Here is a 17,714-nt window from a genome sequence, read left to right on the forward strand (position 1 = left end):
CCTCCAGACCACGGAGAGGTGGTCAAGAGAGCTTAATAACACCGGGAGAGGGGCTGAGAAGCAAAGTTTCCTCTGACAGCAGAGCAGGGAAATGCTGAGAGCATGAATAATCACCAGAGCAAACTCATACCGTGGGGAAGGAGGCAGGGCTGAGTGCAGAGTGCACTTTTAGCCCACACTGCTTAATGGAACAGCAGGAGACATTAAGTGCCCAGTAACAGGGGGTTTGAGTCATTTTTAGGAGTTAAAAAGTGGTAAAGAGAAACTGATACAAAGCAAAGATTTTTGAGCATCTATGAGAAGAGATAGGTAGAAACCAGGACATATTTGCAATAGATATCAGCCAATATAGATGCTCATGAAATCTGGTGCACACACACACACACACACATACACACAAATTCACTCCCACCAGCTGAAATTCTGGCCCCAAACCTGCAGAGTGTGATTTTTTTTTTTTTTTTTTTTGTTTTAATCAGAGACAGGATTTTAGAGATGTTAACAGGAATGAGATCACCCAACATCTGGAGAAATATGAACTGATAAAAAAGTACCTGCCCAGCTCCATAAAGGGTAAATCTTGTCTGACAAATCTGGCAGAATTTGTTTTAGGAGCTAAGGTGGAAAACATGCAGGATCGAAGCAGTGGAGCTAATCCACATAGATTTCAAAAAAGTCATTTAAAAGCAGCCCAGGATGGTAGACTAATACCTAAGGTTAGCAAGTATGGCATAAAAACCATTGTCCTTGAAAGACTAAGGAAATGGTTAGGTGATTAAGGGCAGGTTGTAATGGTAAAACTTTATGGGTCAGAGAGGAGGACGGTGATGTGGTGAAGACAGCTATATTTGAGGTTATTATGATGACACTTCAAGGCATCAGATGGAGACATACTTTTTACTCCACAGAAAAACTATTCTGAGCAAAGTGCTACTCTGGGCAGTTCTAATCCAAAAATCACACTGAAACCAAGACCAGTCCATCTTCTGGGGGGCATTTGCCTTTGTGGAACATCAAATCTTCCTGGGTCAGCAAAGCATTCAGTGCACAGGAATGAAATCAGGCCCAATGAGCCCAATAAATGAGAAAAAAGCACCCCACCCTAGGCCAGGTTAAGGTCAGGGTGTCCAGAGGGATTTATATTACAGCAAAAGGGTTTGCTGAGCTAAAAGATCACAGGACAGGAAAAGAACTTCAGGCAGACCTTGAACGGGACTGTCAACAGTCCCATTGGCACCCCTGGGTACTCCTGGATTATATTCCTATTTCATCTCAGCAGTTGGATCCTGGTTCTCCAGGGTGATGGTGAGCAAGGTGCAGGAGAGGAGAACTCTCCCTATGGCAGGAGGAAAGCAGAGAAAACCAGGAAGGATATAATGGGGATGATCCAGAATATGTCACTGAACAAGGGGTAGTGCTTCAGAGGCCATTCAGACAGGTGACCCAGCACCTTGGTCATGCCACATTTACCAAAAAGCAGAGCATGGACTACCAGAGTGATAGAAGAAACCCTGTGCATGCTGGAGATTGTGGTGAAGTCCCTCAGTATGTCCCCTATAACCTCTGAATGCTCTGAATAGGGTTTGTAGGGTCCCCTATAAACTCTCCACTCTCTGGAGGGGTGCTGGAGGCTCCTGTACCTGCACTAGCTCAAATTCCTGCCCTCAGCAGAGCACAGCCCCGGGTCCTGCTGTGCTGCTCTGCCAGGTGCTCACCTCCTGCCACCAGGAAATGCAAAGTCTCAAATGTGGCAATTTAGCACAGTGACCTGTTTCTCTGCTCTGCCTGTAATACCCATGGTCATACTCCTCCCTCTGCCCCCAAATAAGGGCCCCAGGCAGTGGGAACACCCAAAGGTGCTCAATCCCTCATGAAACATGATCCAGCTCCCCACCCTCCGTGACTTTCAGCAACAGTTCAGGATCTTTAAAAAGTTGTTGAGTCCCTGAGCACAGGGCTGGGATTTTTGTCTGCTGCGCACTCAGCAAGTCTGGCACTTCTAAAAGAACTTATTTCTGCCTGAACTTCACACAACTTAACCTGACTCCTTTGAACCAGTAAAATCGAGTTGGGAATGCCACCAAAAGCCTGCCACAAAGAGTTCACCCACATTTGGCAACTCTTTCCTGCTGTGTCCCCTCCAGGCACAGGCAAAATGAGACTTTGCCTGGAGCATGAGGGCTGAGGGGACCAGCACAGCCCTGGCCCCACCAGTCCATTTGCCCAGGGGGCTCACTGGGGCCACCACACCCCACCTAGGGGCATCCTCCTGCCCCCAGCCCCATGGCAAGGCACTGCCATCACAGTCCCCATCTTTAGGGGACAGGGACAGCAATGTCCCCACTGAAGGGGTTTGGCTGTGCTCTCTGGGCACTTTGCACTGCAAGAGTTGCTCAGACCTCGACCTGGGGTCAGGGGTGTCCCTGCAGTGGGAACTGGGGAGGTGTTTGGGGGATCTCTGCTCCCAGTGTCCCCTCCCAGCACAGCTGTTTGCGCCGCAGATAGGAATCGCAGATTGATTAATTGATTAATCACACCTGCTAATTACATTGAACAAATAGGCAAAATTAATATTTGATGTAGGTCTCTAAAGAGACTGTATGGATCAATTTTCCACAGATAAGGCAGGAAAGCTCCTGCAGATAATACACAAAGCCTCCTGACTACAGATGACTGTGTCACACTGAGGCGATGGAGTGGCGCCATCCCTCCCAGATCTGCTCATTTCTTGCTCCTGATTATTCAGAGCCCTGACTGGAACATCATCCATGAGTTGTGTTTGCTAAGGCATGCACACATGCACATGTTCAAAGCTGGTTTCAGTGCCACTTGGCTGCTGTTCTTCAGGGAACTGAACATCAAAAACGCATCAAGATAATAAAAATAACATATCAGCTGCATTTAATACATAAATCATTATTATAAGCAGTGTTCTGCAGCTCAAGCTGACTTCAAGTCAAGCTTCCATTAACATGTAGCAAAAATATTGGTGTTTTTCAGAGGGCTGTAAAAATCCCCTTGCAGAACTACTCTGACTGTGTGCACCCAAAGCCAGAGCAGCCTCACACAACAGGACAGCCACGGGCTGAAGCAGCACTTTCATCCTGTTTGTGACCTTAAAAGGGGAAACTGCTCTCTTTCTGTTGTTCAGCCCTTTGCAAAAAGAGGCAAAGTTCAGCCCTCATTCACGTGCGTGCTGACCACAGGCACAGCAGCTCAGCTGGAAGCATAACTCACATTTCCTGAGATGTGGGGGTCTTTTAGATGGAGGCAAAGTTTGTTCCAGTGACCCCTGTGACATTCCCTGGGATCTGTCCACCCCAGAGCCACCTCCCACACTGGTGCTTCCTCAGGGTCTGAATTCCTTGGGGTGAAAGTTGCTACATAAATATACATTATTGTTATATACTTGTCATTGGGTTTCTGCCGTGATTTGATTGCTTTGAAAATGGATTTTAAAATGGATTTGTTATTGTGACAGTGCATTTCTTTTGTCTTGGTTTAATGTCTATTATCTAGTATAAATAACAGACTTTCTGCAAATCTAATTCCAGGTTTTTCCTTCCTATACCTTTACTAATCTAGAAAATCTGCTTGTATTAAGAAACTGCATCAGAAAGGAGTTAAAGCAGCATATCCTCATAAAGCTGCAACAGACATGAAATGTAATGAGAAATCCTACTACAAACAGACAGTGTTTTCAGTCTTGACTCTTTATTTATTAAACCTACTTTAGGAAATTCAGGCAATCTACATTTTGGGACCTGATGTGTTGTAGCTTTATAAAGTAATCTTTGGAGAACAAAGAACACCTTGTGGTTTTGTAGCAAATATTTCCTGATCTTAAAAGAGTGGGTGCTTGATGCATAAAAACCCAAACTGACATTATTTTCAGGAGAGATAACAGCACTGGGGGAGCCTGGTACCAGACTAGGAGATACAGATACAGCAGATACATGGAGGAAGAGTGAAACTGGGTGGTGTGTTGAACCAGATTTTGGCTTAGGCAGAGATTTCCCAGGACCTTTTAAAAACTGGACCTTACACTCTGGAAGATGAAATCAATGTATTTAAGGTCCTGGAACTGAAGTGCCCCAATCTGAAGACTCTTTAGCTCCTGAGAATGCCTCTGAGGCAGGCAGTGCCACTGGTGCTGTGCGCTACCACAGCCCTGAGCCAGGCTCGTGAGAGGATGGAGGTGCCGCTGTGGGAACAGGGTGGAAGAAAGGTGCCTGACTTCAAAATTGAAATCCAGAAAACTTCAGTTCAGCTGCCAGCAACTGTGAATCACCTACTGTCCAGACACATTTCCCATTCCTCTGAGTGTCCTGGGTGCCTCAGTCTGGCTGCATTACAAATCAGCAGCTCGGTGCCAGGAGCAAAGGGCTCAGCAGGGAGTGGGGCTGCTGACTCAGTCCTGCCTCCAAACTGGGACCAGTTTTACCTGACCAGACCCTGCTGAGAAGACCTAGCTCCGCTTCTGTAGGACATTTCTTTTGGTGCAGGATTTTTGGGTTGCACTCTGTGCTCTGACCTGCCCTGGGTGGGACAGGAGTCCCCAGATCTGTCCAGAGCTCTGCTCAATGCCCCTCACCAATGTACAGATCAGTACCTGTGACACTAGAACATCTCAAGCTGCTTTTTTTCAGGGGAAGTTTAAAGGTGGTTTCTCACCTCATGAATCAAGTCACAAACTGTTATTTTCACCTGAATCACTAGTGTGTCCCTTGGTGCCCTCTCAGAGCAGATATGGACAATCCCTCTGGAAGAAACCCTCTCTGCTGGCTCTGCCCACTGGACACAAAGCACACCTGCCTCTGAGCAGCTTGGCACAAAACAGAACAAACTGAATGAAAGGCCACATTTAGGAAATAAAATAATACATAAATTCCCAGGCATCTCACTGAAAATCATCGTCAGATGGATGTGGCTGACTCTTGGCCACACTCAGCACTTGCAGCTTGGGTCAAGCTAAGAAACCCTGCAGCCCTGGCTGTCCAGACAGAGCAGAAAGGAGCAGGGCTGCAGCATCAGGGCAGTTTGTGTGCAAGGGTGCAGTCGCTTTGTCCCAGGAATGCAAACTCCTTGTGGATAGGAAATTCCTGGAATTCATGCTCTCATGATGCAAGGAGGAATGTGCCTTTAAAAATTCTCACAGTCACTTTATTTTCATAGCCTGGCAAGGAGTTTCATACGCTAATCAGGAAGGGAAGCACAGCACACCTTTAAATGAATATGGATAATATTTTTCTATTACCCTGATGATTATCACCTAAATTGGCTTATAAAATGTTTAACACTTGATCCTGGCAGTGTTTTAGCACGGGAGAACTTTTTCCACCAGGGCCAAGTGAAGGATGACCTGGCAGCAAAGCAGTTGGTACCAGAGAATGGTGGGTCACAGTGGAGCTGCTGGATGACACCAATCCCAGACCTCATCCCAGGGCTCGTGTGCAAGCTGAAGAATTTGACAGCAGGCCTAGAGCTTTATCAGAAGGTGGCTCACAGCTGGTGCCTGTTCCTGACCCTGCTGTATGACGTGTCCCCTCATGGGACCCCGTAACAACGGGTGCAAAGGCAGATGCCACATCTTCATACCAAGGTAAGTGAAAAGGACACCACAGCTGCACAGAGTCATGGCACATGGGACAGGGGTATTTTATTTATCATCAGGGCATCCTTTGCCAGTCAGCTCCTATAAACCTTACAGTGACACAAGATTCTTACTGGCAGGCAAAACAGGTGTATACACAGTTCTCAGGGGAATAATGTGATTTCTTGTTCTTTTTACCAGCATTGTTTAACCAGGTCTGACAAACGTGTTTCTGAGAGAATGGAGTGCAGCTGGGTCGAGCAGAAGTGCTCGCCTGAGCAGGGACCTGCATCATGCACTGGCTGGGTGTGCATCCCTGCCTGCAGATGCTGCTGCCTCCCAGGATTTCTGACAAAGTGTCTAAAAATCACCAATTTTAGGGTTAGGGTTAAATGACATTTTGCTAATCTGAGATTTCTTTTTGTAACTGGCACAGAGAGCAAGAAAGAGAGAGAAAACCTGAATAATTGAAAGGGAAGGATGGATAGAGCAAATTTTTTTTTTCAAAAGAAAGATCAGTTCTCAGTTGGCAAGAGGAAATCCTACCAAGAATATAGGGAGATAATACTGAGCTGCTATTATACCACTGCATCTCTCTGAGGAAAAAGTTATCTCTCAATGGATCTGAAAGGATGTTTTAAGTGAATCAGTAAATGAACTAGTCTGGGGACGTGAACAAAATATGTGTGTTTTCCAGTCTCTGAATATAAACAAACAAAGCATAAATATTCAGAAACTACTCCAGTTAGCCCTCTCAAAAACTCTTTGAGCAATGAGATAAATAATGTGGATGTTTGCAGTTGAGAGCAGATGATCTCTGAGGGGGAAAAGGCAGGAGAGGCAGGAGCTGTACTCCTCCTGTCCCAATCTTTGGTGATTTACTCACCCATCATCACAGCAGCCCGGCACAGAGCGCTGTCCACACCACATAAAGCTCAGTGCTAACATACGACACACATAATGGACCTGCTTGGAAGTCTTCACTTGAGGATTTATGAAGAACAATCTAATTATTCAACTCAGTGCTGCTCACTACCATTATTGCTCCTATTTAAAGCCTCCATGGAACAGGCCGTTTGTCTCAGGGGACAGACCTTGTCATAGCAGCTTTCATTGATAGAAATACACTCCTCAGTTTTGATAGCAACCCAGCTAATCCTGGAGAGACTTGGTAAACATATCTCACACTTGATAGGCCCAAGGAATTAGGCCTTGACAGCCCTGATTTTCCAGGAACAGAAAAATGGGGTTGCTTTACCAATAAACTCTAATTAAAGAGGAGCAAAGACCGACCCAAAGCCTCTGTTTGCTGCAACAGCACAAGGGCTCTGTGGCTTCCTCCTGCCTGTAATTGCTTCAGCATCCCGAAGGAGGGAGGGGAATTGTCAGCATCCCCCCCATCAAACAGAGGTTGTTCTGTTATTTATAACCCTGGGATATGTAACAGACCAGAGGAGTCACCTTGGCTCAGCAAGTGTCTCCTGTAGCCTAACCTTGGGTGAGCAGCAGCAAGAGGAGCAGTGCAGTGGTGCCAGAGTGGCAGGAGGAAAAGGGGGGCATGGCCAGAATTCCCATTCAGCTCCAAACACATGGCAAAGCCTCAGCAGAGTCCCCCATCTTCACTGCAAACAGTTTTCCTTATTTTAAATTTGCCTGAATACTTACTGGTTCTATCTGTAGGGAGAATAATAGATAAAGATCCTTTGTTCCACCTCTCCTACCAAGAGTTAGTGAAGGTTTCATTTTTTCTGTAAATTATTTAAAAGTGGGGGTAATCAACATTTCCTAAAAAACAACTGGGGACTCACCAAATTCCTGTCACTGGCTGCTGGTACCCAGTCACACACTGCCTGTACCAAAGAGATGCTGAAGGATAAGAGTGTGTGGCTCTTATCAGACAACCCTAAATGAATAATTTTTCAGCCCTTCACATTACAAACCAAATGCTGTCCTGAGTGCACCCCTCTGCTTTGCACAGGCTGAGCAATGCCAGCACATCCTCCAGGATTTAAGGCTGTGATATTCAGGGGGGGCCTCAGGGAACAACTGATCGGGTTTTTAAAGGTATTTAGATACCAAACTCCCATTGATTTTGAGACTGGCTACACATGTGGAAATCTTGCTATTGCTTTGCTGTTTTATCTTTCTTTGCTCAAGGCAGTGCTAAGAATGATAGATGTGCCATAATTAAAAATATACATGGAAAGCTCAACCCACATATATCTGGCCTTCTTTATTTCTCTTCCACCTAGGAAGTCCAGACGTCTTGCCTCAGTGTCAAAATTGGACTATTTCTTTCCCTTGGATAAATTAGCTATTTTTTTCCAACATTCACACCACTTTTTGTGGTTCCTGATCTGAACCTAATCCCTAAGTTTTTGTCTTTTGAGTATGGGACTTGAATCCCACTCCACTGGAGCTTTCTCTGCAGCTTCATTTTTGCTTTTATCTCTCCCAGTTTTTGAAGGCTAAATGAGCAAAACCTCCCCAGAGCCCAACACCAGCCTTGGCATGGTCTACACAACAGTGGAGTGGACACAGCTCCTCAAAACTTTATTTTTGAGGCCACAATCACAAAAACACTGACTTTCTGGCAAATCCTGAACATAAAGGCTAAAACCATGGGCTTTTCCTGCAGGCAGGATAGATGCTTGCAAAGGGTTTTGACCTACTTTTCTTTACCCATAATGCAGATCCCAAATGCTTTGGCTACTCATGGTCAGCATTCAAATGCTAAATGTTGCTGTGTGCTCCCACACACATGCTGTGGCCTGAGACAGAGCAGGAAAATCGTGGTATAAAAGTAATAATCTGGATTCTAATTGTTGACTGGCACATGAATATTTGAACTGGATAAGGTCATTTCTCATGCTGAATATGGTAAAAGGGTACAGGAGGGTTAGAAACCTCTGAGGGTTAGAAAGAGTCAGTTTGAACAGAAACTTGTAGCCAAGGCAGCATCCCTGAGGAATGTTTTATAAGGGATGAAATGGTCCTGATTTTGCCCTCCTATCAGAGTGGCACCAGCATGTGCTTCGGTAATTTTTTATGTGCATCATTCTTACAGGAGGCTGAGGGCTGTGTTTCTGTGCTTCTCTGGTTTTGTTTATTTGTGGAAAAACGTGTGATGAGATCCACAACCAGCCACCTGTTAAGGCCATTTCCATGCTGGAGCTGATACCCAAAAGTACTGAGTGCCTAAGGAACAGTCAGGAAGGGAGCAGAAAAACAGTGATGGTTATAATACAACACACTTGTGATGACATTTGTTGATTATCTAAAGATTAGGCACCAAGTCCAACTCCACTTGCAGTCAACAAGAAAAACAAATTGCCTCAAAAGGGTAAATCAGCCACCCAAAGACGGAGGGATCCTGGAGGATTTGGATGCAGGAGATTGCTGATTTCTCAACAAGTCTCAAGCAGGATGCCCAAGCTATGCCAGAAGCCACCCTGATCCTACTCATGCATAAATTACTGGGAGCTCCTGCAGTTGCTGGAATAACGTGACTTGACTGTAAACATTGCAAGTAGAAATCAGTGATTTCTTTTTAAACACACTGCATGGGAACAAGATGAATGCAAGCCAAAAACCCATGTGGCTGTGTGATAGATCACACTGTATCACAGCTAGGAAGAAAAGGCTTGTTCCTGGCTTCAGCATGGATGCTTGCTGCTGAAGCTAGTAAAAGTCCAGCTAAAGTTATTTTACTAGCTTGTAAGTAACAGCCCTCCCAGATCATAAATTACTTTCCTATAGGAATTTACTGTTCAGGGTAAGATGAACAACTCTAAAAAGTAGCCTGATGATGCTGTCCAAATGAATTTCATTGCAGGATGAGGATTGTGGGATTTATGGTGTAGTTTTGTTCTGTACTCCCACGTTCCTGACAGGTTAAATCACCAAAGTAGCCAACTGGCCAGAGCCTGCTCCAGCCTGCTCTGGTGAGCAAGGTGGTATAGTGAACTGTAATGGGAATTCTAGACCCCAAACACTCAATGGTTGAACATGGCAAAAGCTTGGGCTGCTCTTTAGGACACCATTTTCTCAGCACTCATCATGGTTTTGGATTGTGAAACAGCTTAGCTGGAACCAGCAGAGACATGAGCTGGCAGAGCTTCGACCTGGGAGATGGAGAGAGCAGCCCCAGCTCCTTCTAGCATGAAACCTCCTTCTTTTAATGAGCAGGGCACAGCAAAAACCCCAAACAGCCAGGAGTGCCCATTCTAACAATGTTGGGGGGCTTCTCCCTGTACAGGTGGTTGGGAAGGAAGGAAGGAAGGAAGGAAGGAAGGAAGGAAGGAAGGAAGGAAGGAAGGAAGGAAGGAAGGAAGGAAGGAAGGAAGGAAGGAAGGAAGGAAGGAAGGAAGGAAGGAAGGAAGGAAGGAAGGAAGGAAGGAAGGAAGGAAGGAAGGAAGGAAGGAAGGAAGGAAGGAAGGAAGGAAGGAAGGAAGGAAGGAAGGAAGGAAGGAAGGAAGGAAGGAAGGAAGGAAGGAAGGAAGGAAGGAAGGAAGGAAGGAAGGAAGGAAAAAAGGAAGGAAAAAAGGAAAAAAGGAAGGAAAAAAGGAAGGAAAAAAGGAAGGAAAAAAGGAAGGAAAAAAGGAAGGATCAAGGTGAACCAGCTCACAGCAGTCCTGTCTATGAAGGGCAGCCTTGAAGAACACGATATACCAGGCACTGAGCATAAAAATGTTGATCTACTACAAAAATCACTGGTTTAGCAGTAGATTATTTCCCTCCCTTCCAAGGAACAAATTTCCCTTTTTCCTCTGCCTTCCCCACACACTTGCACACACAGAGTGACACAGACATCTCTTCCCTTCAATCACCCCCACCCCAAGCATGGGTGGGCACCCTGGGCACTCTGCCCTTTCCCCCAGAGTGGTGGGGTCTGGTGGAGTTAACAGCAGAGGGCAAAACAAAACCCACTGCACAAAGTAGATTCCAGTGGAAGAAACTCTTGCACTGAAGAGTATTTAGATAGTGAGACATAAATATGTGAAGCCTTCCCTGGGGGAAAAAAAAAATTAGCTTCATTGCGTCCTCCAGCCTGCCTAAATCTTTTGGCACATTTCAGAATATTGCTGTGCTAATGAGGTAAGGAGCAGCCAACATCCAAATAAATTCCAGCAAGAAGTTCCAGTTTACTTTAAAGTCATTGACTCTCTTAGGAGGAGGTCAAGGCAAAGTTATTTGGTCGTGGTTTTTCTTCTGCTTCCTGTTTTAAGTTACCAAGTTCTTGTACCGTCAAAAAAACTGCTGACTTCTACCCCTCAGGTGTCTGGGCTAAAGTGGAAAATGAGCTGCTCTTTCTTTCCCCTCCTCCTCTCTCTCTCTGTCTTCCTCCCTCTGTGTGCTCCTTTGGGGTTGTCTGAGGGACAGGTACACAGCAAACTGCCCTCAGAACATCCTTAAGGGACTGGAAATACAGATTTTAAAGACTTTAAAATACAGTTAGGAAAAAAATTGGCCCTTTTAAGACTCCCCTGAATACAACAAGAATACAGGAACCCCAAGTAACACAGAACCAGCTCTGGAGATGGACCTGGAGACCAGAGATGGACACTGGAGCCTTCAGATCTCAGCCAGATGGGATTTCTCACTGTCCAAGTTTTGATAGTGTTAAGATCTGACAAATTACTTTGACTTGTTGTGACTACAGCCATACCTGAGACTCAGATGAAATTTGGGTTCACATTTTTACAAATCTGAAAATGTGGATTCTTTTTTTCTTGAGTCATATGTTTTTAAATGACTGTCTAAGATTCACAGAAAAGTCAGTGCAGGATAACTCCCCTGAATAAGTTAAAGCCTCTCCTGACCTCACTACTAAAGTATTCGAGGCACTAAATGAAACAAGGCATAAGTGAAAAAAGAAATAAAGGTTCTGTGGACATGCTACAGCATCTCTTTATCTTCACAGCCTGGAGAGGGTGGAGCACAATTAGCTCATCTGTGAGAAATTTGGACAGGCAAGAAGCTTCAATCAGTACAACATTCAGCTGCAGACCAGGATCCTGCTGTCCCATGCATGGCAGGTTAGAAAGCATCAGCTGGGATGCTCCCTGGATGCAGGGAGCTCATTGATGGAGGGGAATGTGGTGGCCAGAGGAGTGAGTGGGACTCACAGGGAATAAGGGCACAAGGAGAACAGATGCCAATAGATGCCCTGGTGGTGATCAGGTTCAAATCCCCCAGTGCAACCTCAGCATTGATGACTTCCTGAACAAGGAGCAGGTAGCAAAGGGAACTGTCACACCTGCAATGACTCATTCTTCTTTCCCTATGTTCCTATCAGAGGGAAAATATAGAGAGTCACACAGATTTTGCACAAGGCCAAGTTTTAGCTGCCTGCAAGTCTCTCCAAGAAGTTACACTGCTCCTGAATGACTCCCTCGCCCTCTGCTAGAATGGGGTGAAGCTTTCAGCTTTGGTATAGGTTTATGGCAAGCCTCGGGATGCATTCTCACCCAAAATGGGTTTTTTGAGGAATGGAAGCAGAAAGAGATATTCCGAGGCAGCTGGATGTGAGAGTATTTCAATATCCGCTCATCCAAGCTTTAATCTCTAAATTGCAAAAACATTAACATTATTGATTGATCAGACATCAATCCAACAGGAAATTTAATTAAATTAAAATGTGTCACTGAGCAGTCCTCACACTGTCACATATAAATCTTTGGAAATAAGTAGACAAAGACAGAGGCGATTGATACCATGTTCCCAGCTCAATTTATCCCCCACCATTTTATTTTCCCACTGATCCCAAATTTGGTCATCTGCAGGGTGTCCATCTGATGCACTCCAGCACCAGAGTCCTCCATATCCACTGCATGTGGGTATTTACAGGATGAGCTAGGATTGTGTTGCCAACTGGATGAGCTAGGATTGAATAGGCTCAAACCAGAGCTCAGATGAGCTAGGACTGAACAGGCTCAAACCAGATGGCTCTGGGGAAACAACCTTATTTCAAGGCACTGTTATGGGGCTCCCCTTAACTCAGCACTGCTCCTCCTTGTAGCAGATTTGTCCCCATAGGCAGGAGGGTCCCAGAAAAAGGCTGAGAGGTCCCTTACATCAAATCCTTTATTCCTGGGCTGAGCACTTTGCAGCATCCAGCAGTGCCAGAGTCCCCACCAGAGCACAGACGTGTGTGGGTAATAGCAAGGTGCTGAAATGGATGATTAAGAAACAACTCTGTACCACAACTTCTGTGGAGTACTATAAATCATTACAGCTGACTGAATAACACAAAAAGAGATTAAGAAATATTTTCTCCAATTCATTTCTGAACAGCAGTGGGTTTGGTTTGCTGTCACTTATGACAGGATGATATTTACTGTAATTTATTATTACCGTTGCTGCTGCTCCAGCAGCCACTGGCTTTTCATAAGGAAGTTTGAGAAGCTGGGAAGTTCATAGAGTTGGTGGGGTTTTTTTGTTAAAGTGCTTTTTTCTACCTGACATGGTGTTGTTTTTTCCCCAACATCTGTTATTCTCCTTCCCAAGTGCCAGTGTCCTGAGGGGAAACCAAGGGGCTGCACGTGACTGCGCTCACGCACTGGGGGACAGGGAAGAGCAGAAGGGAAGGAGTCAGCAAACGGTGCTGGGTGAGATGGCTTTGCTTTCAATGCAGCATGGGGAAGGAAGGAAGGGAAATCCAAATCAGTATTTACAGACAGAAAAATCCAGCACTAAGCATTTTGCAGAAAGAAGACAAAAAAACATTTGGTTACCCAGGTGAGTGGTACCCACCACGCTCACCATGGAGTGTACAGACTCCTGTAGATTCTCTGTCTCTCTGTCTGTCCAGCACCAAGCTGCATGTGAGTGCTGCTGCCTTCAGAAACCCCTTGAATTATTTCAGGGTTTGCTCCCTCTGATCTTACCAAATCCAAACTCCAATTCCATTTCTTGAGAGCCGTCCTCAAAACAAATACTGAGGTAATACCAATTGGCTTGTGACTAGATGTGAAAATAGAGCTGTCTCAGCATGGAGTCCCACAGACAGGGCACAGATTTTTGCTGTCTCCACCTCCCACTTGCAGCACAAGTACAATTTTCATGCCTCTGTCAGAAGTGCCAACCTGGGGAAGTTGCAATGAGCAAGCAAGGAGAGGAGCGATGAATTAACTTGACAACAGCAATTGCTGCTGATAAATCTCTTAAGAATTTGATCCATAAATGTTTGCTTCTCTGTGGTCCATGATAGGGGTGGCAGTTTTTGGGGTCTCCAGCAGCACATGGTGTGTGTTTCTGCTCAGATGCATATCTGCTTTGCAAAGGAAAATCCCCACAGCACAGAACAGACAAAGTGAGCTTAGCTGCATGGGGAAATGGATCTGGAACTGCATTTAGAGGCGGTGATTTATATATAAATTATAAAGTGTGTCAATTCCCGACACCCATTTATATGGAGTTTGTCAGACCCAGCTCTGGAACGTGTATTGCCTGCAGAAACCATACAGAAAACCTAAGAGGCTGCTGTAAACCCTGGCGTGTGAAAGGCCCCAAACCAGGATTTAATGGATTAGTAAGGCTGAAAAGGACCATCACAGTCATCTGGTTTTGCTTCCTATGTAACACAGCTGAAGAACTTCACCCACTCATTTCAGCATCAAAGTCATAACTTCTGCTGAAGCTATTGCATAGCTTCAGAAAGACACTCACTCTTGATTTAGAGACTGAAAGCAATGCTCAATCCACCACATTCCTAAGCCAAATGTTCCAGCCATTAACTACTCTTGCTATTAAAAAGGCACACTTTCTGGGCAATATTATCTAGCACCAGCTTCATACAGTCAGATCCTGCTCCATCCTTCCTCACTGTATTAAAGAGCAGGTAATGGTCAGGTTTAAGTTGTGTGCACTGTCCTATGAATCACTGCATGTTTCTCAGACAGTCTTGGAAAAACACCACCTGAGAGGATTTATGAATGCACAAATAATTGACAATATCATTTGCAAGAGAATAACCAGAAAAATCCCCTCTCCTCTGATAAAAACTTCTGCACATTTTTGTGTGTATATCTGTGTTTCATTTTGCTTTTAATCTGATGAGTCTGAGATGATATGGACAAGGAGATACAGGTAAATATGTGTCACACAGATCTCTCCCCCAGAACATTAGTAGAGGCATAATTCTGTGCATCAAAGCACAGTCTGTGTCACATCCAGCACAGACACTGAACAATGTCCCTTTAGAAAGGGCAGAGGGTGAGAGTAGCTTTATGACACTATTGATTTATTCTGTGCCTGCAGTTAAAAACTATACCCAGACAGACAATAAAAATAACTGCTCTAACCATATAACAGCTTCCTGCTACTAAAATGGATTTTACACTTAAAGGCATGGAGGGCTTTTCTTTTCTTCCTTAAGTCTCAATTATGACTTGTTCTGAATAAATGGAAATGAGAAATTGTCAGAACTGGTTTAATTCTGATGTTGTGCTTTTTTTTCTGCTTGCCTCTGTGTTTAAAAAGGCCAGGATTGTTTTCCCATTGTAAAGTTGTGTTGTAAGTGCACTAGTAGGCACAGTAACCTGGTGTTAATCAGACCAGATAATTTGGTGCACAACTTCTACATGAAGAAATGGGCAATGGTACTTTGGAATGGATATATCATAAGAAAGAAAATTTATTATGGTCTGTGTGGTCAACAGGATGAGCTAGGATTGAGGTTGTGACCTTAGATTTGAATGATAAAATAATATCTGGAGCAGCAGAATCATATCCTAGAATACCTATTTTTATCCCAAGGACTCCATAGCTTTGCACACTGAGATCTGGGCAAGCTGCAAGTGTTTTGCTACACAATACTGGTGTCTTAAGCAGGTTCCTAACAGGCTTCTACTGTAATTAGCCAGTTTCCATGATAATAGAGATGGAAACTTAAAAATGGAAGCCCTGGACTGTGTGGACATGAATGGATCAATGAAATGTTTTAAGACCATATAAGCCTCCCCTGAGGTCTTTATCAAGATCCTTGAAGCTGCTGAAAGAAATGAAGATGGCAGGACAATGGGTCTGTGAGGTGGCACCAGAGGCAGCTGGAGAGGTCCTGTCCCTCTGTTAGGACAGTTTTGGCTAGAAATGAAATGATTCTGACCAGGGGAATAATTGATCTGAAACCTGGGCTTTTTTATAGTCAGCAGGGCCAGTTCTCTGCTCCAGTTTATCAGTTCACAAACAGAACCCATAGGCACAAAACACTGGCAGTGAGGTGACACAAATGAAAGCCCAGAACAGAAGGGAAGATCCCAAACTGTGTGAAAGGCAGTGTGAGACAGGATGAGGTGGTCAGGTAGAGCAAGGAGAGATGTGCACCACAGCCTGTTTCTCTGCAGAATGGAGATGAGCAGCCTGGGTGCATGAGGTCAGACAATATAAGGAAGAGAACATTGGGCTGGAAAAAAAATGCTCAGAAAGGGAAAAAGAAAACGAGGAGGAATCTGCTATTCAAGTGTCATTCCCTTTCCAAAGGTTTTATGATTTGGGAGATACTGCCTGAATGACACATAATGTGAGATTTGTAATGTGATCTCCTGTCCCTGGAGATGCTCTCAGAAATTAGATTATTACATGAGCATGGCTTTTATAGAAGTGAGCAAACATTGTAATAAATGAACTCAAAGAGTGAGAAAATCAAGATTAGACTCTTCACATTTGGCTGGGGGATTTTTTCCACTTACTTATGCTCTGTGATAAAGCTTAGATACATTAATTAACTTGCTTTAAAATTGACTGATTGAATATGTTTGGAAGATACCTTTTTGTTTCAATCTGTAAAACATACAAATAGGAATGTTTACACAGAAAATGACCCTGTGGAAATTGTATACTTCCACCCTAAAGAGAGAAGACTTTTTCACATGTCCTTTTGGTGGTTCTGGCATTGGAAACTTCATTTCTTGTACTGGGGTTCATTGTCTGCTGAAACCCTTATGGGACATGACACTGAAAACAGGAGTGTGATTTCTCTGATTTTCAGATAATGGTCAACAGAAAACATCTAAGATGGAAGTTAAAATTTTCCTTTCAGCTACAGGTCCATTGTTAATCTTCACTGGATCTTCAACTCCTCTGGACAAGCCAGGATCTGGCCCTTAAGTGCTTACACACAGCTCCTCCCTCACCCGGGATTTGTCATACAATTTCAAGAGCACAATTTCCCGATGAATCACTCCTCTCTGCTCCTTACACCTCACCTTTATTTTTATTACTTTTTGGGAGCATGATTGTTTTACAACCTTTCAATCATCAGCCTCTTCTGAGGGTTCCAAATGTTGAAGTAGTTTCAAACCCACGTGGTTTGAGCACTCAGCACTCAGAGCTGTTTTTCCACGCTGTGCTGTGGGACCCCTGTGCAAAGACATCAGGGATGGCTCCCAAATCCCACCTGCATGGATGGCTGCTCTCCAGCTCCCTCCATGTCTGCAGGGCTCAAAAGCAGCTCACACAGGACTTTAAATGGGGGTTCATAGGCCATTGAAGAGGGTTGCACCAGAGCTTTTTCAGCCTGTGGTGAAATCTTCACCCTCTGGCTGGGATGCTTAATTGGGAGAAGAATTTCTCTCTGAAAGTCCCAACAATCTCTGCAATGTTGGAAAAAAATCTTTATGGGGGAGTGATCCCTTCTGGTGCTTTTCAAAGGCTGCTCTTCAGAGTAGCAGATATATTTATATTGGAGGTGGGTTGCTAAGTACAGCAACTACTCCACAGGAGCCAGGCACAACAAACCAGCTCCTCAGGTCTGATGCTGTGCTTGAGTGTGGATGGCTCCACAGCTCAATAAGTGTGACAAAACATGAATCCTGAGCAGGGAATTATTTAAGGTAGCTGTGGCATCTGAGGGTTTGTGCAGTGAAGATGCTTTGCAGGAGCTGGTCTCTCCCTGAAGTAATGAATAGACTGATGAGTTTTATCAGGGAAGGGAACCATTCTTGATATCTGCTGGTACAGGTCAGAACACTGGGTATGTCTTCGGTGACATAATAGATAATGAGTCATGGAATAATGATTCATGGCCTAATCAAAGGGGAAAAGGCCATGTCTTACCTGGTGTGGCCCCATATTGTGGATTTACTATGCTTACACAATGTGAGCACTCCAAAAACTTGTG

At 44.6% G+C, this 17,714-nt stretch overlaps 1 protein-coding gene across 2 annotated transcripts in view; it reads right to left on the bottom strand.

The window, feature by feature from the left end:
* The window catches only part of MAF (MAF bZIP transcription factor), a 183,999-nt gene that overhangs the window by 102,499 nt on the left and 63,786 nt on the right, over nt 1-17,714 (bottom strand). The window lies entirely within an intron of this gene.

Source organism: Melospiza georgiana, chromosome 14 (genome assembly GCF_028018845.1).
Source record: "Melospiza georgiana isolate bMelGeo1 chromosome 14, bMelGeo1.pri, whole genome shotgun sequence".
Classification (NCBI taxonomy): domain Eukaryota; kingdom Metazoa; phylum Chordata; class Aves; order Passeriformes; family Passerellidae; genus Melospiza; species Melospiza georgiana.